The sequence below is a fragment of the Rhinoderma darwinii genome, unplaced genomic scaffold (genome assembly GCF_050947455.1).
Source record: "Rhinoderma darwinii isolate aRhiDar2 unplaced genomic scaffold, aRhiDar2.hap1 Scaffold_104, whole genome shotgun sequence".
Lineage (NCBI taxonomy): Eukaryota > Metazoa > Chordata > Amphibia > Anura > Rhinodermatidae > Rhinoderma > Rhinoderma darwinii.
The window spans coordinates 17,934-42,149 of NW_027461923.1; the positions used below are offsets into that span (position 1 = coordinate 17,934).

At 44.4% G+C, this 24,216-nt stretch overlaps 1 long non-coding RNA gene across 1 annotated transcript in view; it reads right to left on the reverse strand.

The window, feature by feature from the left end:
- Positions 1-10,673: 10,673 nt before the first annotated feature.
- Positions 10,674-24,216, reverse strand: part of LOC142698887 (uncharacterized) — a 29,082-nt gene continuing 15,539 nt past the window's right edge. The window contains exons 3-6 of the long non-coding RNA XR_012865828.1: positions 20,929-21,074; positions 15,157-15,293; positions 14,222-14,513; positions 10,674-11,959 (exon numbers count right to left, since the gene is read on the reverse strand). This is a non-coding gene — a long non-coding RNA (uncharacterized LOC142698887). The remainder of the gene's footprint in view (positions 11,960-14,221; positions 14,514-15,156; positions 15,294-20,928; positions 21,075-24,216) is intronic.

Below are 24,216 nucleotides of genomic sequence, written 5' to 3' on the forward strand. Positions count from 1 at the left end.
AACCCTATACAAAACCCCCTACCCTATTCTTAACGTAACACTCTAACTAACACTAACTAATTAACACTCTTCCCTAACACTCGAACCCCTTGACCCCATTTCTAACCTCAACCCTACAACCATAACAATATTCCTAACCCTAATCTCTATACCCTAGCCCCTAACCCCAACTCTTAACCTAACCCTACCCCCTCACCCTATCCCTAACCCTAAATCCATAACCCCAACACTAACAACCCAACTCTAACCCCCAACCCTAATCACTAACCTCTAAACCCTAAATCTATTCCTAACTGTATCCCCTTATTCTAACAATAACCCAAACCTTAACCCCCTAACTCCCTAACACCTAACCTCAACCCTACCCCTAACCCCAACACCCTAAACATAACCAGAATACTCTAACCCTTACCCTATTTCTAACCCCAAAATCTAACCTCTAGACTCTAACCCTATCCCCTAATCCCCTAAGCCAAACCCCTCAACCCTAACTCCCTAACCCAACCCCCTAAACCTCTAACCCTAACACTGTAACCTTAACCCTATTCCTAACCCGCAACCCTAACCTCTAATCCCTATCCCCTAACGCCACCCATATTCCTAACCCCAACCCCCTCACCCAAGCGCTTTACAGCAAGCGCTCTGGCCAGGTACTCCTGTATTGACAAAGACATTGACATCACTGTTCACATATGGAGAGTAACATGAAGGGATTATTAATGCGAAAATCCCCGGCCAGAAGGTAGGCAACACTCTGGCTCGGGATTACGCTCCTAGAGGAAGCCCCTGAAGTCACTGTCCATACATGTACAGTAACGTTAGGGGCTTTAAGATGCCGGAATCCCCAAATAGAGCGTCAGAAATGCTCTGGCCAGGGATTTCTCTCCTGGAAAAGCTCTATCCCTAACCCCTAAAAGCCTAACCCTAATGCCTAACCCCCTAAAATGCTAACCAAGAACTTTACAGCAAACGCTCAGGTCAAGGACTCCTGTCTTGAGAAAGACCTTGATGTCACTCTTCATATATGGAGTGTGACGGTAAGTGCCTTGTAATGCAAGCCCCTGACATCATTGTCCATATATAAACAGTGATATTGGGGAATTTAAGATGCCGGAATTCTCAGCCAGAGCGTCGGAAATGCTCTGGCTGGGGATTCCGCTTCTGGAAAAGCTGTAACCCTAAACTCAACCACTAACCCTATAACCCCCTAACACTAACCCTCTAACCCATAACCTCTACCCTCTAACCCCTTAAATCTCTAACCACCTAAACCCTCACCCTCTAACCCCCTAACTACAACCCTAAACTCCTAACGCTCTTACTCCCGAGTCTCTAACCTTAACTCCAACCCCTTTAACCCCAACTCCTAAACCCCTAACCCAAACCCTCTAACCCTAACACTAACCAAGTTCTTTACAGAAAGCGCTCTCGCCGGGGACGCCTGTCTTGAGAAAGACCTTGACGTCAATGTTCATATATGGAGAGTGATGTGAGAAGGGCTTTGTAATGCGAGATTCCCCGGCCAGAGCATTGACAAAACTTTGGCCAGGGATTTCGCTTCTAGAGGGAGCACCTGACGTTACTGTACATATATAGCCCCCTAACAACTAACCCTAACCCCCACCCTAACCCTACCCTTAACCCCCAACCCTTACCACTAACCTCTGAATCCCAACACCTAATCCTAACCCGCTAACCAATACCCCTTTAAAATAGCACCCTAGCCCCAACCCAACACCCTAACCCCAAACTGTAACTCCCTAACCCTATTCCTAACTCCCAACACTAGCCCGTATGCTATAAACCCTATCGCTTATCCACAACCCCATTCCTAACCCTCTAATACCAACCCCCTACCCTCAGACTATTCCTAACCCCCTAACCCAATTCCCAACCCCCAACCTTAACCCCTGATCTCTAAATCCTAACCCCAATCCTACCCCCCTCACTAATCCTATTCTTAACCCCCTAATCCCAATACCCTAACACCTAACCCCAACACTCTCACCCTTTCCCCTAACCCTATTTCTAACCACTAACCTCTAAACCCTAACACAAACCACCTATCCCCTAATCTACAAACCCTAACCCCTTAACCCTAGCGCCCCAAACCCAACTCTCAACCCCCTAAACCTAACCCTTTAAACTTAACCCTATTCCTACTTCTACCCTCTAACCTCTAAATCCTAAACCTATGCCCTGACTCTATTCCTAACCCCTAATCCTAACGCCAACCCCCTATTTACTACCCTACCCCCTAACCTTCACCCTATTTCTAACCCAAACCCTAAACCTATTCCTAACCCTAACCTCAAAACCCTAACTCTAACTCCCTATCCGGCTAACTCCAACCTTTACCCCAACCCTACACCATCACCTTAACCATATTCATAACCCCTAGCCCGTACCCCTACCCTATTACTAACCCCGAATACTCTAACCCACTCACCCCATTCCTAACTCCAACCCTAACACTATTCCTAACCCCTCAACCTAACCTCTAAACCCTAGCCCCTAACTCCCTGATCACAACACTTACCCCAACCCTACCCCCTCAACCTAACCCTATTCTGAACCCCCTAATCCTAATCCCAACCATTAACACCCTAACCCTATTCCTAAACCATTATGGCTATGACCAAGGATTTCACTCCTGGAAAAGCCCTAACCCCTAATTCCCTAACCCACTGACCTTATCCCTAATTCTAACGCAATCTCTAACCCTAAACTCCTAACTCCAACCCTAACAACCCAACCCTAACCACAACCCTAACCACTAACCTCTAAACTTAAACATAACCTATCCCCTTACTCTAATCCCTATCTCCTAACCCCCTTACATATATGGCCCCCTAACAACTAACCTCAACCCCCACCCTAACCACTAACTTCTAACCCCCTAACCCAAACCCCTTTAAAATAGCAACCTAACCCCAAACCCCTACCATTCTATCCCTAGCCCCAACCTTTAACTCCCTAACCCTATTTCTAACCCCCAACACTAGCCCCTATCCTCTAAACCATATCTCTTAACCACAACTCCATTTCTAACCCCCACCCCCTACACTCACACTATTCCTAACCGCCTAACACAATTCCTAACCCCCAACCATAATCCGATATCTAAATCAAAACTCTAACTCCCTAAACCTAACCGCCTAACTCCAACCCTTACCCCAACCCTACACCATCACCCTCACCTTAACCCTATTCATAACCCCTAGTTAACGTATTACTAACCCCTAACACTCTAACCCCCTCACCCCATTCCTAACTCCAACCCTAGCACTATTCCTAAACCCTCAACCTAACTTCTAAACCATAGCCCGTAACTCCCTAACCACAACACTTACCACAACATTACCCCATCAACCTAACCCTATTCTGAACTCATTAATCCTAACCCAAACCCCTAACACCCTAACTCCTGGAAAAGCCTTAACCCCTCATTCCCTAACCCACTGACCGTATCCCTAATTCTAAACCAATCTCTAACCCTAAACTCCTAACCCCAACCCTACCCTAACCATTAACCTCTAAACTTATTCCATATCCGTATCCCCTTACTATAATCCCTATCCCAACTCCAACCTCATATATGGCCCCTTAACAACTAACCCTAACCCCCAGCCTAACCCTATTCCTACCCTCAACCCCAACCCTAACAACTAACCCCTAATCCTAACCGCCTAACCCAAACCCCTTTAAAATAGCACCCCAACCCCCTACCACTCTAACCCTAGCCCCAACCTCTAACTCCCTAACCCCATTCCTAACCCAACACTAGCCCATATCCTCTAAACCCTATCCCTTAACCACAACCCCATTCCTAACCCCCACCCCCTACACTCAAACTATTCCTAACCCAATTCCTAACCCCCAACCTTAACCCTTGATATCTAAATCCTAACCCCAACCCTACCCCCCTAACCCTATTCTTAATCCCCTAACACCAACCCCCTGACACCTAAATCCAACCCTAACACTCTCTCCCTAACACTATTTCTAACCACTAACCTCTAAACCCTAACACAAACCCTATCCCCTAATCCCCAAACAACTTAACCCTAGCACCCTAAACCCAACCCCCTAAACCTAACCCTTTAACCTTAACCCTATTCCTAACTCTACCCCCTAACCTCTAAACCCTAACCCATGACTCTATTCCTAATCCCTACCCCTAACCCCCTATCCACTACCCTACCCCCTAACCACTAACCTTCACCCTATTCCTAAACCAAACTCTAACCTCAAAACCCTAACTCCCTAACCCTAACCGCCTAACCCCAACACTTACCCCAACCCTGCACCATCACCCTTACCTTAACCCAATTCATAACCCCTAGCCCTTACCCCCTACCCTATTACTAACCCCTAATACTCTAACCCCCTCACCCCATTCGTAACCCCAACCCTATTCCTAACCCTCAACCTAACCTCTAAATCCAAGCCCCTAACTCCCTAACCACACTTACCCTAACCCTACCCCATCAACCTAACCGTATTAGAACCCCCGAATCCTAACTCCAACCCCTAACACCTTAACCCTATTCCTAAGCCATTATGGCTCTGGCCAGGGATTTCACTCCTGGAAAAGCCCTAACCGTAACCCCTAATTCCCTAACCCACTAACTGTATCCATAATTCTAACCCTAAACTCCTAACCCCAACCCTAACAACCCAACCCTATCCCCAACCCTAACCCACTCACCCAAGCGCTTTACAGCATGCGCTCTGGCCAGGTACTCCTGTCTTGAGAAAGACCTTGACATCACTGTTCATTGATAGAGAGTTACATGAAGGGATTTGTAATGCGAGAATACCCGGCTAGAGGGTAGGCAACACTAGGGCTAGGGATTCCGCTCCTAGAGGGAGCCCCTGAGGTTACTGTCCACATAAAAAACAAGTAACATTAGGGGCTTTAAGATGCCGGAATCTCCAACCAAAGCATCAGCAACGCCCTGGCCAGGGCTTTCGCTTCTGGAAAATCCCTAACTCTAACCCTAGCCCCTAATGCTAACCCCCAAACCCTATCATCCTAATTCTAACTCACCCTAAATCCTAACCCTCTAACCTAATCTTAACCTTCCAACTTTATACCTAACCCCCAACCCTATCCCCTAACTTTAACCCAAACCCTAGCCCCCCCTAACCCTAAGAACTAAACCTAACCCCCAACACCCCAACCCTAATACTCTAACCTTTAACTCTATTAATACTCCTAATCCACTAACCTCTATACCCTAACCCCTAATCCTAACCCAAACCCCTAAACAATTAAACTCTAAATCCAACCCCTTAACCCTAGCACCCTAACCCTTTAACTCTATTACTAACTCTAACCCCCAACCCTTACCCGTTACCATGTCGCCTAATTATATACCTAATCCCAAAACCTTAGCCAAAACCCTACCCACTAATGACTTTCTCTCACCTTATTGATAACCCCAAACCTAATCCTAACCCTCACCCAGCACTTACCTCAACCCTAACCCCTCACCCTATTCCTAAGCCCATAATACTAACCCCAACCCCTAACCCTATTCCTAACCAATTATGGCTCTGGCCTGGAATCTTGCTCTCGGAAAAGCCCTAACCCACTAACCCTATCCCTAGTTCTAACCCAAACTCTAATCCTAAACCCCTAACTACAACCCTAACCCCCATCCCTAACCCCTAAACTTTACCAACCCTATTCCAAACCCCCTAACCGTATCCCCTAACTCTAACCCGTTAATCCAAACTCCAACCCCCTAACCCTTTAGCCTTAACCCTATTCCTAACCTCCAACCCTAACCCCTAAAGCCTATTCCCTAACTCAGACCCTATTCCTAAAACCAAAACTACACCTAACCACTTACCCTCACACTATTCCTAACCCCCTAAACCTAACACCCCCAACCCCCTAAACCAAAAACCCTAACACTCTAACCCTAATCCCATAACTCAAACCCCTAACCCCTTAACCCTAGCCACCTAACCCCCTAAGTCTAACCCTATTTTTTACCCTAATCCTCTAACCCTATTCTTAACTTTAACCCCAACCCTATTGCCTAACCTCAACCCCTAACTCCTTAAGCCAATCACCCAAACCCTATTCCCCTAACACTAACCCAAATTTATCCCCCTAACCCCAACCCCTAACACCTTCACTTTAACCCTATCCACTAATACTAACCCCCCTAATACAAACCCTAACACATAACGTTAACTCCTTAACTTTCTAACCCTAACCTGCTAACCCTAACCGCAACCCTGTAACCCTACCCCCTAACCTTCGCCCTAAAACCATAACCCCCTAAACCTAAGCCCAACCATAACACTCTCACCCTATTCCTAAACCCTAACCTCTAAACTCTAACACAAACCATACCACCTAATCCCCAAACCCTAACCCTAGCCCTCAACCCCCTAACCCTTTTACCTCAAACGTATTCCTAACTCTAACCCCCAACTCTAATTTATAACCCTACCCCAACCCCCTATCCAAAACCCTACCCCCTAACCACATACCCTCACCCTATTCCTAACCCCCACTCCTAACCTAAAAACCCTAACTCTAACTCCTTAACCCCTCACCGTAACCTTTTCATAACCCCTAGCCCTTACCCCCTACCCTATTCCTAAACCCTAACACTCTAACCCCTTCGCCTCATTCCATACCCCAACCCTATTCCAAACCCCCCAAACCTAATCTCTAAACCCTAGCCCCTAACTCCCTAAATTCAACCCCATCCTTTCACTCTAACCCTATTCCTAACCCTAACCCCAAACACTAACATCCTAACCCCCTAACCCTATTCCTAACCCATTATGGCTCTGGCTGGGGATTTCGCTCCTGGAGGAGCCCTAACTCCTAACCCGAATTCCATCCTGAATTCTAATCCAAACTCTAACCCTAAACCACTAATCCTAACCCCCAACCACTAGCCTCTAAACCCTAACCCTATTCCTAACCCCCTAAACCTTTGCCCAAACCCTAACATCTAACCCTACCCCTACATCTTAACTATAAACCTAACCCTATCCCCTAAGCATAATCCCTTAACCCCAACCCCTTAGCCCTAACATCCTAACCCATACCCCAACGTCCTAACACTCTAACCCTAACCCCAACCTCTAACCCCTAACATTTAAAAATATTCCTAACCCCGACCCTGAACTCTAAACCCTATCTGCTAACGCCAACCCTTTTACTAACCCCCTAACCCAAACCCTACCCCCTTACTCTATTCTTAACCCCAACCCTAACACCATCACAAATCGCTTTACAGCAAGGGCTCTGTCCAGGGACTCCTGGGACTGTCTTGAGGAAGACCTTGACATCCCTGTTCATATATGGAGAGTGACATTAAGGGATTTGTAATGCGAGCATCCCCGGCCAGAGCGTAGTCAACACTCTGGCCGGGGATTCCTCTCCAAGAGGGAGCCCCTGATGTTGCAGTCCATATATAAACAGTAACATTAGGGGCTTTAAGATGCCGGAATCCCTAACCAGAGCGTCAGGAAAAGCCCTAATCCTATCCCTTAACTCTAACCATAGCCCCTAACCCCTTAACCCAAACTCTAACACCCCAACCCTAACCACACAAACCTCTAAACCCTAACAACTAACCCTATCCCCTAACCCACTAAACCTTACCACTTAACCCTAGCACCCTAACCCCATAATTCTTACCCTAACTCTTACCCTAAATCCCAACCCTGATCTTCTAACCCTAACCACTAACCCTATTCCTACCCCTAATACCCAACCCTAACTGCTAAACCCTAACCCTTATCCTAACCCCTTTAAAATTGCACCCCAACCCCCTAACACTGTAACCCTAACCATATTCCTAATCCCCAACCCTAGCCCCTAACCTCTAAATCCTAACACCAACCCTATTCCTAACGCTAACAACTAACCTCTAAACCCTAACCCTATCCCCTAACCCTAGCATCCTAACTCCAACTCCCTAACCCCCACCCCTTAACCCTAACACCCTACCCATTTAAACGTAACCATATTCCTAACCCTAACCCGCAACCATAGCCCCTAACCTCTAAACCCTATCCCTTAACCCCAAACCTATTCCTAACCCCAACCCACTACCCTCACCGTATTCCTAACCCTTTTCGAACCTTAACCCCTAACCCCAACCCTACACCGATTCTAACCCTGTTCCTAACCCCAACTCCTAACATTCTAATTTCCTAACCCGCTAACCCAAAACCTAACCCCAACCCCAATCCTACCCCAACCCTTGCCCTAACCCTATTTCTAACACTATCCTCTAAACCCTAACACAAACCCTAATCCCCAAAACCTAACCCCTTAACCCTAGCACCCTAACCCCTTAACCCTTTTACCTTAACCCTGATTCTAATCCTAACCCCAACCCCCTATCCACAACCCCTAACACACTAACTTCCTAATCCACTAACTTAAAACATAACCCCAACGTAGGCAACACTCTGGCTGGGGATTACGCTCGTAGAGGAAGCCCCTGACGTCCCTGTCCATACATGTACAGTAACATTAGGGGCTTTAAGATGCTGGAATTCCCAACCAGAGCGTCAGCAATGCTCTGGCCGGGGATTTCGCTCCTGGAAAAGCTCTAACCCTAACCCCTATCCCTAAATGTAGCCCCTAACCAAGAACTTTACAGCAAGTACTCTGGCCGGGGATTCCGGTTTTGAGAAAGACTTTGGCATCCCTGTTGATATATGGAGAGTAACGTTAAGTGCTCTGTAATGCGAGAATCCCTTGACAGAGCGTCGGCAAAACTCTTGCCGGGGATTCCACTCCTAGAATGAGCCCCTGAAGTCAATGTCCATAAATGGACAGTGACGGCAGGGGCTATAAGATGCCGGATTCCTCAGCCAGAGCGTCGGAAACACTATGGCTGGGGATTCTGCTCCTAACCTTAAACCTAGCCCTCTTACCCTAACCTTCTAACTCTAACTCCAACCCTAAACCTAACCCTATTCCTGACCCTAACCACTAAACTCTAAATCCTAATCCTATCCCCCAATCCTAACCCCTAAACCTAGAACCCAAACCCCTTAACCCAAGCACCCTAAGCCCCTAACCCTATTCCTAACCCCCTAACTATAACCCCAACCCTAACTCAAACCACCTCACCGTAACCCCAACTCTAACCCTCTATCCCCTAACCGAGAGCTTTACAGCAAGCACTCTGGCGGTGGACTCCTGGCTTGAGAAAGAACTTGACGTCAGTATTCATATATGAAGAGTGGCGTCAAGGGCTTTGTAATGCGAGAATCCAAGGCAATGGTCTGGCCGGGGATTCCGCTCTTGAAAAAACCCTATCCCCTAAATCCCAACCCCTTAACCCTAATGCCTAACCCCCTAACCAAGCGCTTTGCAGCAAATGGTCATGTGGAGGACTCCTCTCTTGAGAAAGACCTTCATGTCACTGTCCATATATAAACAGCGATGTTGGGGACTTTAAGATACCGGAAATTTCAGCCAGAGCATCGGAAAATGCTCTGGCTGGGGATTCCGCTTCTGGAAAAGCTGTAACCCTAAACCTAACCCTATAACCCCCTAACACTAACCCTCTAACCCTAACATCTACCCTCTAAACCCCTAACGCCCTAAACCCTTACCCTAACCCTCTAACACCCTAACTCCAACCCTAACCCGCTAACCTCCTAACCCTCTAACTCCCTAAACCCCTAACCAAGTTCTTTACAGAAAGCGCTCTCGCTTAATATATCCACCTCTGCTTCAGAGGATTCTCAGGCCTGTGTCTGCTGTCATGCAGTGATGACATGATAACTACCTACACATGATTGCTATAACCAATCACTGGCCTCAGCATTGACGCAGCGGTCACGTGCGTGAAGCTGAAATTTCATCACTGCAGGACAGCTAAAATGAGTGGCGAGACCACCGGAGCGGCAGGGATATACCAGGTGAATAATGTTTCCTCGTGTGTAATGTGTAAATGAATTTGTGTAATGTGCATGTGTGTGTGTGTATGTATGCGTGTGTATGTCATGTGTGTGTGTATGTAAGTATGTAGGTGTGTGTGTGTGTGTGTGTGTGTGTGTGTGTATGGAAGTATGTAGGTGTGTGTGTGTGTGTGTATGGAAGTATGTAGGTGTGTGTGTGTGTGTATGGGGGTGAGTATGGGGGGGTGTGTGTGTGTGTGTGTGTATGGGGGTGTGTGTGTGTGTATATGTGTGTGTGTGTATGGAAGTATGTATGTTTGTGTGTGTGTATGTCGTGTGTGTGTTGTGTGTGTATGGAAGTATGTAGGTGTGTGTGTGTGTGTGTATGGAAGTATGTAGGTGTGTGTGTGTGTGTGTTTGGAAGTATGTAGGTGTGTGTGTATGGAAGTATGTAGGTGTGTGTGTGTGTGTGTGTGTGTGTGTATGGGGGTGTGTGTGTGTATGGGGGTGTGTATGGGGGTGTGTGTGTGTATATGGAAGTATGTATGTGTGTGTGTGTGTGTATGTATGTGTGTGTATATCGTGTGTGTGTGTGTGTGTGTGTGTATGTCATGTGTGTGTGTGTGTATGGAAGTATGTAGGTGTGTGTGTGTGTGTGTGTGTGTGTGTATGGAAGTATGTAGGTTAGTGTATGGAAGTATGTAGGTGTGTGTGTATGGAAGTGTGTGTGTGTGTGTGTGTGTGTATGGAAGTGTGTGTGTGTGTGTGTGTGTGTGTGTATGGAAGTGTGTGTGTGTCCTCTTATCTTGTCATTTATTGTCTTTTTAACATTAGAAGCAAGCTTTTTCTAGTTTCATTTTAGGGTTTTTTAATACTTGTTACTTATAAGATTATATTTTACAGTGTAATTACTTAAAGTACATGTAAAGCATTCCCATGTAGTGTCTGTATATTTATTTGACAATAGTTGCCCCCAGTCTATTTCCTCTTGTGCAGCCTCAACCGGGAGAAATTGGCCTTTTTAATATACAGTCAGTGTTTTACCCTCCCAGCCTGTTTGCTTTTAAGGTTCTGTTCATGTGGAGTTTTTTGCAGGCAAAAAATTCTGCCTGGAAAAATCAGCTCCGTCTTTTTTTAAGTGTTTTTTTTACCACACACGTTTTTTTGACACAGTTTTTGATGCGTTTTCCTACGTGGTTCTTTATGCCCATTTTAAAGCGTTATTTTTATCTCCTTCTTCAACAGGCAAAGGGAAAAAAAAACGCAAGCATTTTTTTTTTGGCTTAAAAACGCGTCAAAAACGGTCGTGGCCGTTCACAGCATTCTTCCGTCTCTCATTGATTTCAATAGTGTTTTTTGAGGCGGAAAACGAATCTAGAAAGGTCATATCACATACGTAGTGGAACCATTATACCCTCATGTTTTCTCCTTCTTTAGTAGCGTACAATTCAAGTGCCAACTTCCATTACATGATAGTGTCTCAACAGGACTCTTTCTACAATAGATCTGGGGGTCGGCCAGTGAATACTTTTTCTCTACGTTCAGCTTAACAACAATACCAATGATGATGATGATGATGATGATAATATCCCTGCCTCTTTTCTATAGTAGTCTCAGTACATGTTTTAATATGATATCATTGATAAATGAATAATGAATTGAGTATTTCTCTAGCTGTGACCATCTCATGACTATCACCACATATGGAGCATCCTGCGCACTGACTATTACTAAGCCTCTCCATATTTCTCAGCATTTTCTGCTCCTTTACCCTGGGATCATATAGTCAGAAGTAACATATAAGTTCTCTCCTCACTGTTCAGACGTCATGGGTTTTCTGCTAGGATGGACACACCAGTATTTACAATGTGTCTCTTCTTCTAGATGTTTGTAGGAATCTTCTTGTAGCCAGGATCTCCTTCTCTGTGCTGGTTGGTGTCTTCTAGATGTTGAAGGTGGTCATCTTCTAGGTATATGCAGGAATCTTCTAGCTGCTAACTGGGGTCTACGTGTTGTCAGGGCTCTTTAAAATCTCAAAGACTGGGATAAAGATCTCCTGAAAAAAAAACAAGAAAAATATTTTGAAACAAAAAACTACAAATATATAACCTACAAAGAAATTGATGCTACCAAAAAAAAGTGTAGAAAATGAAAAAATCTTTATTGGAATAACAATGAAAAGCTACATGTCAATACAATTAAATTAAAAAGACTCCACAAGACTCTACAGAAGAAAAGGACAGCTCATTGTGTGACTCACAAAGAAAATAAGAATTAGATAAGACCCCATGGCTGCACAGACCTGCGTAATGTAGGTCATATAGAAATACCAAATGGTATGGAATAAACAACTATACAGTGCAAAAAAGCAGTCAGCGCATAAGTAAGAGCAAAAATGAATCAACTATTAAACAAGTATGGAGGGATATAACATACCCATAATAAGGTTGTTCAGGAGCACCAACACAGGGAGTGCCCACCCAGACGCACGTTTCAGCGCTAAATGCCTTCATCAGGGGGTGGCGCTGATAGTACACACACAGTATTTAAATGAACGCTAGCCAATGGTGCTTAAATATATCCAGGTGATATATATATATATGCCCATAAATCAGATCAGTGCACTCACTGTTTACTATTGGTGGCAATATGTGGTCGAGTACATGGCCGGACTCCAGAAACGGCAACAACGAGACACTGGGGCGGAAACACATCAGCGCGTCACCTGACGCGGTCACGTGTGTCAGCAACCCAGCGTGTCATGGGTGACGAATCGGAGGCCGGTCAATCACAACCAATCAGAATGCAACCAGTGATTGAAGGCATGAAAAGCATTCAGAAGGATATTAACCCTGTACGGGCAGTCCAATAGCGATACACTTCATGTCTGCAAGTCTAAACCCAAAATACAGAGAGACAAGATAGTTATACAGATATATTGCACATGTATCATACAAATACATATTAATATATGGACACAAAGTGATGTGTGATGAAGAGTGTCAACGTGTAGGGAGTAATCAAGTGTGGAACATTATTATCAATTATAATGTGTGAAAAAAGACCAATATATACGTGCCAAAAGGAACAATCCAGTGCACAACCTGAACATAGTAGGGAAGTGACAGGTAAGAAATGATATTAAACACAATAAAGTGTTGTTTATATAGAACATGTGTAAGTAAAAGAGTGAAAAGGTAATAAATGTATGGTGACAAAATAAAAGAAATAAAAATCGAAAAATAAAATAGTGTGAATAGGCGTGTGCGATGAAAAAAGAAGAAAAAAACAACGTGTGTATTATGCATCAAAAAATAAAATGGACTACAAGTGCCATGCACAAAGCAGATTTTAGTTACATGTCGATATATCTAATACAACAAGCCTCAAAGGTGCAGAATATAATATGCAGTGATCTGCAGACAGAGCCCGCTTTTCTATTGTCTGTGAAGATCATCAGAAGTAGGAAATCATTGTTGAGGATGAAGATCATGACAACCCGAAAATTGCACAGTTGACATAGTCAACACAGGCAGCGTAAACCATATATCTAATCTGTATACATAAATAAAGAAATGTAGATTAAAATAAGAACATAAAATCAAAATAAGAACATAAAATCTAAAATACCCGACTAAAAGCTTTGGTAGCAGTCAGAGAAATGCAGCAACACCAATGTTCTCATTGAGACCCCTCGGTTGTGTTGTCTTAAGCCTCCATATCCACTTGCATTCTGATTGCAAAAGCCTCTTTTTACATCTCGTCCTCGCATATCAGTATTGATGTGATCTATTCCCTTCACTCTCACAAGTCTAGAGTTACACGCATGATGTAGGTGAAAATGTTGTGGAATCGTCTTCAGCTGTTCCATATACTCTACTGTTTTGGCATTTTCAATGTCTCTAACATGTTCTCTTACGCGAAAGCGCAATTCTCGGGTTCTCATGCCAATATACATTTTAGGGCAAGGGTAAGTTGCATGATAGATCACACCTGTAGTGCCACATGTAATTGGCCATGTTTTTCAACCCACTTGAGTCAACAAAACCTTGAGAGCGTTCAATATTAGGGCAACTAATACAGTCGCCGCAAGGGTTACAACCCCACTTAGGACCAATCTTTCCAAAACATTTACCCGGTTTTTCCACTGTTCGGTAACTGAACTATTGCGTCACGTAAAGAACGCGCTCTACATGGTGCAACAGCAAGATAATTTGGTAGTACTTTCTGTAGAATTGGATCATTGAGGAGCATCGGCCAAAATGTGTTTGAGGTGTCCCTCATTTCTGACCAAATGATACGTGTTCGTAAATCTTACCTTAGGAGAAATTCCTTATGTTTAGTTACAGTTTGTAATAGCTGTGCACGAGGGGGAGCTGTGCACGTGGTCGTCAATGGGCTTTATTAACATTGCGGCAGCGGCTGCAGCCCTGTTGAGCAAGTCTCTTTCTTAACTCAGTCGTGCGGTATTTGAAATCTTCAGGAGTTGAACAAATTTTCTTAACACGCAGTAATCGTCCAGTTGGTATAGCTTCGATGGTGTGGCGGGGATGTGAAGACGTGGCGTGAAGAAATGAGTTTGTTGATGTCTCTTTACGATGCAAATCTGTCTGGAGACAACCATTATGGTTCCTTTTAGTTAGTATGTCCAAAAAATCTATCTCAACGTGATTCCACTTGCATGTTAATTTAATGTTACGTGTATTATAGTTAAATACACTGATGAATTCCATTAATTCATCCGAAGTCCCCTGCCAGATCATGAAGATGTCATCAGTGAACGGGCCCAGAAAAGGAGCTGGTTCATTGATATCTCATGATCTGGCAGGAATAGGTCCCTCTCCCACAGCCCCAGGAACAGGTTGGCGTATGAGGGTGCACAGGCTGCCCCCATTGCCGTGCCCTGGATTTGCAGGTAGAAGGACCCATTGAACGTGATAAAAATTGTGTTTGAGAACAATGTCCGATAGGGTGAGCAACAACTCTGAAAAGTCTTTCCTATATTGCTCATATGCAAAAAGGTGGCCACTGCATGCAACCCATCCGAATGCTGGATGCCGATATATAGTGACTCAATGTCACAAGTTACCAAAATATGTCTGTCATCTAAATGAATCTCTTCAATTTTCAACAACAAATCTGCAGAGTCGCACAGATACGAAGGTAGACATTCCACTAATGGTTTTAAATGGTGGTCGACCCATTTGCACACCTTCTGAGTTAACCCCCCGGTACACAATATAATTGGCCTACCTGGAGGGTCCTTATGAATTTTGGGTAGTAGAAAAGGCGTCTGTATCGTTGGCTCAGTCACAATCAGTGCCTCTATTAGGGACTTGGAGAGGACTCCGGCATCCATACCATCTTGTAGAATGTGGATCATCTTTGCTCTAAAGGATAATAAAGAATTGTACGTTAACCTTCTACAACAAGTGGAGTTTTTTTTTATTGAGTTTTTTTTTTTAATTGATGTATTTTTTATTTTTCCAAACATAACAAACAAGCGAACAACAATTCAACAATATTTCCCATGGCAATAGCATCTCTGAACACTTAAATCATTATTTTGCATATTATATAATCTACAATTTGTATAAATTACTTCAAATGATCCTAGTTGGAGCGAGGACAGAATTAGAGATTTTACCCCAAAGACAAATTGAAAAAGTGTCAATATTCATAGGAAATGAAACACACTAAATAAACCATAAAGAAGGGGGAAGGGAAGTATAGAGGGGGGGAGGGGGAAGAGGATGGACACGTGTATCCCCATCGTTACCGCGATTCAATACAGATATTAAGGAATCAGATCATGATTGGTGTCACACCAGACAGCTGATGCTCCAGATATCAAGTTGTGGAGACAAAGCATGCAATCAGTTTTTGTTTTATATGAAGTGGTAAGAGAGGTATAAAGTTCTCCCACAACTTAAAAAAGGCTTCAGTTTTGTGCTCTTTTCGATGGGAGGTTTCCACCCAATCCATTTGGAAAATATAAGATATATTTTCTAGGGAAATACGATGTGTGGGGTGTGTATTATTTATCCAAACCTGGAGAATGGCCTTCCTAGCAGCCGCAGAGACATCGTATAACAGTTGTTTGTGATGTTTCGGGATAAAGCGCATGGAAGGTGGCAGTATCCCAAAGAGACCCCACTTTTGGGTTGAGGGGCATGGTATGGACAGGGTGTTCGACACAAAATATTGTATCTTTCGCCAAAAGTCAACAATAGTTGGGTATAACCAGAGACAATGTAATTGCGGTGCTCCACACTTTAAACACGAATGGTCAGAGGAGTTACCCATGAGAAAGCCCCTATAAGGGGACACGTCAGCCCTATGGGCTATTGTAAAAGACATCTCCCAGGACATGGCTGATGGGAGGTATTTGGCAGCCATAGTTACAGATGATAGGACATCGTCATGAGTTGTTTGATCTAAGTGGTCAACCCAGTAAGATACGCCTGATCTCGATTTAGTGTAGTCCAATGGCTGTCTTAAAACGTTATAATAGGTAGTGATTAGTCTTTTTCGGCATTGATGAGATGGAGTTTAGTGACAGAAGAAGTCATCCCAGTCTTGGTCTTGTAAGTGTCTAATGACCTTGTGAGCATAGCTACAGGCCTGCATGTAATAAAATGGGTGTTGGCCCAAAAAATCATATTGTATACGTAGTTCATTAAATGAGTATGGACGACGAGTGAGCATGTTAGTTATCTGATTAATACATGTCAACCCCTCCCCCCCAACCCATCCACGAAAAACCACATGGAGGTTGGCATTTTGGAAGTCAAAGTTATGGACCCAAGGAAGAAGTAGGAAAAATCTAGGGTTTAAACCTAAGTGTTGCCTGACCTTGGTCCATGTTTCCAGGAGGACATGACTAGGGGGTTAGCCCGTTCATCAGGTGATAGAGCCGAGTAGGGAGTGTGTAAGAGGCATGTTAAGGAAATGGGTTTTGAAAATTGTTGGTCCAATGTAGAATCAGAAAAGCAGGAGCTGCCGGTTATCCAATCTCCAATCACTCGTAGTTGAGCTGCCATATTGTATAAGTGAATCTGTGGAAAATTAATCCCTCCATTTTCATGATGTTGCTGCAATATGCATAGGCTCACTCTTGGTCTCTTTTGCCTAACATCAACTGGTCTCAAGTATATAGGCAAGGATTGTAGTAAGTATAACAATTTAGGGAAGACAACCATTTTTAATAGATTAGCCCTACCTAAAAATGATAGAGTAAAGTGCCTCCAAGCCATGAGTTGGGATTCCAAATATGCAATAATGGGATTAAGGTTTCGTTGATATAAATTTGATGGTTGTCTTGTGATGCGTACCCCCAAATAGGGAATGTAATCAGAGTTCCATTTAAATGCATGCTTCGAAGACCAGAGTGGCCTGGAGGGACCCTTAAGAATTAGGGCTTCTTATTTTTGTAGATTGATCTTGAAACCTGACAGGGCACCATAAATTGGGATATCCTGGAGGATTGGTTGTAAAGTAGAGGCAGGGTTAGATATGAAGAACAAAATATAATCTGCAAATGCCGATAGTGTAATTTGAGAATCTCCAATTTGTATGCCTTGAAAACATGCTAGGGACTGGAGATGACGGAGAAGTGGATCTAGGGATAAATGAAACAGTAACGGTGAGAGAGGGCATCCCTGACGCGTACCCCTGAAAATTGAGATAGGAGGTGAGTTAAGCCCATTGATGGTAAGGGATGTGGTAGAGCAGGCCTGTGAGCGTGAAAGGAATGTTAGAAAGCGGTCCCCGAAGGCCCGGGACTGCAACACCGCTGTGAGAAATGGCCATGATACAGAGTCAAACGCCTTTTCCGCGTCAAGTCTCAGCAGCATGGTCACTGGGGAGGAGGGGTCTAGTGCAGACACCGTGGCTGCTACAACCTGACGGATACCTTTAGTGGAATGTCTATTCCTTAAGAAACCCAGTTGGGTTGGGGCAATGATCAGTCCAAACATGGTTTGGAGGCGGTCGGCCAAAATCTTTGTTAGGAGATTATAGTCTTGGTTTAAAAGGGAAATCGGACGATATGAGGAAAGGAGGGTTGGATCCCTGTCAGGTTTGGGAAGCAATATGGTCCTGGACGCATGAAAGTTAGGCAGGTCAATCTCCCCACTAAATATGGCTTGTAAGGTCCTCGTCAATGTCGGTACAATATCTGGAAAAAGTTTGTAGTATTCAGCCGATAGGCCGTCAGGACCCGGCGTTTTATTATTGTGTAGCTTAGAGATTGCTAAAGCAACCTCCGCCTCCGTGATATCATTATTTAAAAAGAGGCGTTTTTTCAATTGGCGATTTGCTTCATAAATATACATCTGGTGGCCAAAATACCACATTTCTGCGTTTATCGGCAGGTTTTACTACCACCTCTCTCTCTCTCTCTCTCTCTCAGTAGGGGGGCCCCATGTTTGGGTAACAGCCCAGGGCCTACTTAATCCGCCACTGTTTAGGGGGCCTCGTTCTGGAGATAGGCGCCGGTCACAGAGGTGGGACTCCCATCTATCTGACATTTATGACATATCCTGTGGAGATAAAAAAAAAGGAGATTTTTGAAGCAGCACTAGTCCCGAGTATGGTGCGGTGCACGCTGTCAAGCCAGGCAAACCCACTCCAGCACGATGTATATCCAAAGAAGTAGTAGGACAACAGCACACGTCTTCAAATCATCAAAGTGGTTTTATTGTCAAGACATCCACAAACGACAAGCAACGTTTCGACCCATAGTGAGTTGACAAAGACCCTTCACTCACTATGGGTCGAAACGTTTTTTTCAGGACGCAGCCGGGTCTTATATGCTGGGAGGGCATGATGTGCTGGCGTTTGGTTTGGAATGCAGAGCAGCCCGCTTTAGCTAACACTAGCGGCGTTACAAATAGGCTGTTATTCGGCAAGATACGCCATGCCTGACGACCAGCACATTATCCCTCCACGTATTACACATAGTACTGACACCCCATGTACTATTCACAGCACTGACCCCTATTCATCACATTTATTTATTTATTTATTTATTTTTATTACATTATTACACACTTTTATACATACATATTTATTTTTTACCATCCATTCACACCCTAGCACTACACTGACACTCATTTATCGCACACCTTTGAGCACTTAGTCCGCCACTCCCCTCAAGACTAGTGGGAGGGGCTATCACTACTTAATGCACACTCCTTCTGCAGCATTCTTTGACCCGTCTGCGTCCTGATGGGAACGGGTTTTCACCCACCCACCTACCTAGTGAGTATGGCCTTTTTTGTGGTTTTGATGATCTTTATGTCCCATTTTTTCTGTTTGTGTTTTTAAATTAGGAACGAAAAGTTCTGGTTAGGGACTCGCAAGGCACTGGGGACCCTTGACGTTGGGTTGCGAGCTTTGCGTATTTTGGCCAAAATAACAACTAATACCCCATGTTTCATGGATATTTCTTACTACGTATACTACACTTTTTTTCAGGACGCAGCCGGGTCTTATATGCTGGGAGGGCATGATGTGCTGGCGTTTGGTTTGGAATGCAGAGCAGCCCGCTTTAGCTAACACTAGCGGCGTTACAAATAGGCTGTTATTCGGCAAGATACGCCATGCCTGACGACCAGCACATTATCCCTCCACGTATTACACATAGTACTGACACCCCATGTACTATTCACAGCACTGACCCCTATTCATCACATTTATTTATTTATTTATTTATTTTTATTACATTATTACACACTTTTATACATACATATTTATTTTTTACCATCCATTCACACCCTAGCACTACACTGACACTCATTTATCGCACACCTTTGAGCACTTAGTCCGCCACTCCCCTCAAGACTAGTGGGAGGGGCTATCACTACTTAATGCACACTCCTTCTGCAGCATTCTTTGACCCGTCTGCGTCCTGATGGGAACGGGTTTTCACCCACCCACCTACCTAGTGAGTATGGCCTTTTTTGTGGTTTTGATGATCTTTATGTCCCATTTTTTCTGTTTGTGTTTTTAAATTAGGAACGAAAAGTTCTGGTTAGGGACTCGCAAGGCACTGGGGACCCTTGACGTTGGGTTGCGAGCTTTGCGTATTTTGGCCAAAATAACAACTAATACCCCATGTTTCATGGATATTTCTTACTACGTATACTACACTTTTTTTCAGGACGCAGCCGGGTCTTATATGCTGGGAGGGCATGATGTGCTGGCGTTTGGTTTGGAATGCAGAGCAGCCCGCTTTAGCTAACACTAGCGGCGTTACAAATAGGCTGTTATTCGGCAAGATACGCCATGCCTGACGACCAGCACATTATCCCTCCACGTATTACACATAGTACTGACACCCCATGTACTATTCACAGCACTGACCCCTATTCATCACATTTATTTATTTATTTATTTATTTTTATTACATTATTACACACTTTTATACATACATATTTATTTTTTACCATCCATTCACACCCTAGCACTACACTGACACTCATTTATCGCACACCTTTGAGCACTTAGTCCGCCACTCCCCTCAAGACTAGTGGGAGGGGCTATCACTACTTAATGCACACTCCTTCTGCAGCATTCTTTGACCCGTCTGCGTCCTGATGGGAACGGGTTTTCACCCACCCACCTACCTAGTGAGTATGGCCTTTTTTGTGGTTTTGATGATCTTTATGTCCCATTTTTTCTGTTCACGCTGTCAAGCCAGGCAAACCCACTCCAGCACGATGTATATCCAAAGAAGTAGTAGGACAACAGCACACGTCTTCAAATCATCAAAGTGGTTTTATTGTCAAGACATCCACAAACGACAAGCAACGTTTCGACCCATAGTGAGTTGACAAAGACCCTTCACTCACTATGGGTCGAAACGTTGCTTGTCGTTTGTGGATGTCTTGACAATAAAACCACTTTGATGATTTGAAGACGTGTGCTGTTGTCCTACTACTTCTTTGGATATATATCCTGTGGAGATGTCATAAATGTCCTTCATGGGAAAACCCATTGAAGGGGATAGACAAATCTTACCTGTCCATACAGAAGTGACATTAATACATTGGGAGGAGCTTTCAGTTGCCGGTTAGTTGTCCGTTCTACGATGGTTGGAAACCGAACAGTTTCTATGGCGATGACGTAACATGGGAGCCCTGCATGTTGTCCAGTGGGAGCGGAGTCTGTTTAGAAAGAGAGAAATCCAATATTTATTATAATATTACAGGAAAAGGTATAGTAGGGGATAATGTTTTATCCATAGCACCTTAAACATCCTGATTAGAGAGCGGACCCTGTCCCATATATACATATAACTGAACAGTACTTTATATACAGTATATATGAGGAAAGTAAAGAGGGAGTACAGTATATACAGTGAGGACACGTCTCATATATACATATAACTGAACAGTACATTATATAGAGTATATATGAGGACAGTAAAGAGGGAGTACAGTATATACAGTGAGGACACGTCCCATATATACATATAACTGAACAGTACATTATATACAGTATATATGAGGACAGTAAGGAGGGAGTACAGTATATACAGTGAGGACATGCTCCATACATATATACATATAACTGAACAGTACATTATATACAGTATATATGAGGACAGTAAGGAGGGAGTACAGTATATACAGTGAGGACATGCTCCATACATATATACATATAACTGAACAGTACATTATATACAGTATATATGAGGACAGTAAGGAGGGAGTACAGTATATACAGTGAGGACATGCTCCATACATATATACATATAACTAAACAGTACATTATATACAGTATATATGAGGACAGTAAGGAGGGAGTACAGTATATACAGTGAGGACATGCTCCATACATATATACATATAACTGAACAGTACATTATATACAGTATATATGAGGACAGTAAGGAGGGAGTACAGTATATACAGTGAGAACATGCTCCATACATATATACATACGACTGAGAAGTACATTTTGTTTCCGGACAGTCTGCAGGATATTTATGTAGTGGAGCCCCCAGCAAGGCACCTCCGCCCTGAATATGTGTAGATAAGGGACTCCAGCAGATCGCTTGTTAGGTCCATGTAGAAGCTCAAACACTTCATGGTCCTTAATAATAAGATGGGGGTGATGCATTGTCACAGGCACAACTAGAGGTACAGGCCTGGTTATCCATATTTGTGCCCCCGAGTGGCCACTATTTTACCACTGATCTCTATAAAATGGCAATATAATAGGGATTTTCCGGTTTCATGTAACTAGATGCTTAAATTTCGTATAATGAAAAGTTCGGCAACTTACTAATTCCTCAGCATTTTTAAGATATCTGTTTGGGGTCAGTGAATGGGAATATTCTTGTTTATATTCAGGAACATGCCTGATATTTCTCGCAGCTGATAGTTTGCTACAATTGGATCCATTCTAGGTCAGGATTTTCCTCACTGTTTTTGCTATTCATGCCCTCCGGCTTACTCTCTGCTCTGTAGAAGTTCCAGATTTGGGGGTGGGTTGTTGTTAAGGGCAGATGGGTGAAATGTCCCAGGCCCGCTTGCTTCATCATCTTGGTACATACAAGCAGAGCAGCCCCAGGCTACTGCACATGCCCAAAAACGTCTTGTATTATTCCATGTGCAGCACTAGGTGGGGAGGGGGCAAGTGCCAAAAGAACGTTTACCCAACCGTGCACCACAGATAGAGGCTGCCATTGGGGTTGCATACGGTTTATTTACTTACAGACGCAAATCCTATAAACCTAGAAATTCACGGTACTGATGTCAGCTTTCTGTAATTTAACCACTGGGTGACATACATATACAGTGCCATGCAGTTAGCACAAAGTACCGTAATTGTACAGTACTTGGATGGTGCGGGAAATAGCGTAGATCCCGGCATGTTACCCCTCAGTTGCTGTGGTCAATAGTGGGGCATCTACGTGGGTAAACAGATGGTGGGGGCTTCCTCTGTCACCATCAGCGCAATCGCAGGTTTCTGATAGGTGCCATGGCAACCGGGGGCCTAAACAAGGCTCCCAGGTCTGCCATGTGTGAATGCTTATAAAGCCATGCCATTATGTACTCAACGCCTTTGTTGCAGAAGTTTTGTTGTGTTACTGGTTGCCCTTGGATCCGACCATAACCCATTCTCCTGGCTATGGTCGGGAAAAGACACATCCCGACCATAGTATGGCTTTGTGGTCGCTTTCAATGTTCTCATGAACACGCTTTATTTCGTTTGCACTCCGGAATATCTAATTATTCCCGAGTGCTTGGTGTGACTACCAGCCTGTAGCTGCAACTGCGCATGCACAACATTAGCGCTGCCCAAGTCCCCGCCTGCACTCGGGAACTGGCAACTGTTCCCGAGTGCTTCTACTAAACTTGCATTTCAGCAAGACTGTATGTACCCGGGAACCGGCGACTGTTCCCAAGTGCTTATTCTAAACCTGTATTTCAGCGTGCGCTACTGCTCATGCACAGTCACATCACTGTAGAGGACTGTATGTACCCGGGAACCGGCGACTGTTCCCAAGTGCTTATTCTAAACCTGTATTTCAGCGTGCGCTACTGCTCATGCGCAGTCACATGGCTGTATAGAGGACGGTATGTACCCGGGAACTGGCGACTGTTCCCAAGTGCTTATTCTAAACCTGTATTTCAGCATGTGCTACTGCTCATGCGCAGTCACATGGCTGTATAGAGGACGGTATGTACCCGGGAACAGGCGACTGTTCCCAAGTTCTTATTCTAAGCCTGTATTTCAGCGTGCGCTACTGCTCATGCGCAGTCACATCACTGTAGAGGACGGTATGTACCCGGGAACCGGCGACTGTTCCCAAGTGCTAATTCTAAACCTGTATTTCAGCGTGCGCTACTGCTCATGCGCAGTCACATCGCTGTAGAAGACTGTGTGTACCCAGGAACCGGCGACTGTTCCCAAGTGCTTATTCTAAACCTGTATTTCAGCGTGCGCTACTGCTCATGCGCAGTCACATCGCTGTAGAAGACTGTATGTACCCGGGAACCGGCGACTGTTCCCAAGTGCTTATTCTAAAACTGTATTTCAGCGTGCGCTACTGCTCATGCGCAGTCACATCGCTGTAGAAGACTGTATGTACCCGGCAACCGGCGACTGTTCCCAAGTGCTTATTCTAAACCTGTATTTCAGCGTGCGCTACTGCTCATGCGCAGTCACATGGCTGTAGAAGACTGTATGTACCCGGGAACCGGCGACTGTTCCCAAGTGCTTATTCTAAACCTGTATTTCACCGTGCGCTACTGCTCATGCGCAGTCACATCGCTGTAGAGGACGGTATGTACCCGG